Source organism: Malassezia pachydermatis (assembly GCF_001278385.1).
Source record: "Malassezia pachydermatis strain CBS 1879 chromosome Unknown scaffold15, whole genome shotgun sequence".
In the NCBI taxonomy this organism is placed as follows: Eukaryota; Fungi; Basidiomycota; class Malasseziomycetes; order Malasseziales; family Malasseziaceae; genus Malassezia; species Malassezia pachydermatis.
In genome coordinates, this window is record NW_017253152.1 from 16,966 (window position 1) to 18,202 (window position 1,237).

Genomic DNA, 1,237 nt, shown 5'->3' on the forward strand with positions numbered 1-1,237 from the left:
ACTGCAACATTCACCCGTTCAGTCCTTTTATTCAAACCTGGCCATAAAAAGATCATCTGGTTTCGGATCTAATTATAAATACTTTACTAAGTTCATTTTATATATTTACTTATCGCTTTCACTAAGATTTATCATCTTGCATTTACAATTAACTTGCTGACCCATTATGCAAAAGGTACGTTATCATTCTATTCTATAGAACTCTAACTGCTTGTAAGATTTGTAATTCAAGATCTATTTCACTAGTCATTCACTTACTTTTCACCTTTCACTCACGTTACTCTTCACTATCGCTAGATATATTATACTTAGCCTTGGAGAATGGTATCCCCTCATTCATACAAAGCAGCCGTCTTCATATTACTTGATTCTATCTTCTTTTTATAAAATAGAGTTATTCTAGCTTACGCATAGATAAGCAATGTATGGACTATCACCATCTTCGGTTACGTTATAAAACGTAGTCTATTGAATTCCACAATATTTATTGCTATTCTACTATTTTACAGAAGAATAAAAAGGCTCATTCTGTTTCACTCACCATTACTACAGAAGTCTCATTTGATTTCCTTTCCTATTGGTACTAAAATGTTTTAATTCCCAACGTATTCTACTTTTTCGGTTTTCCTTAGGATTGTAATAGTTTACAAATTTTTTACTATTACTTAAAGAATTTCCTTCCTTTCAAATATATCTGCTAGGTATCCTTACAAATCCCTTTAAATACTTAATTGTATACTCCATATTGTTAGATTCCTATATTTTAATAATCTAGAATTTTATTCTATAACAATATTCTTTTATCTATTCTCTTATTCTCCTTTTTAAAAGGGAATAATTATTTATTTCCTTCTTTTTCTTGATAAAGAGTTAGTACAGAAGTAATCCATACTTTCATAGTAAATGTACCTAGAGCATTTTTCCCTGTATATTTACCATAATCTACCATAATATTTCGTACAGTATCATTAGATACTCCTGATTTTTGTAGATAAACTCCAGAATCTGCATTTGGATTATTAATTCGCACAGATTTATTTGTCATTCGAGGCACAAGTCGTTCTGTTGTAAGACGTCCTGCTAGTTCTAGACGAATTCCTTGAATATAAGATGGTAGTACAAAAGAATCTTCTTCTCCAAACATACCATATAGTTTAATACTATATGAAGGATGACTAGCTACAGCATCAGCAAATTTCAGGAAATTTTTCTTAGATGCATTCATTACTAGATATTT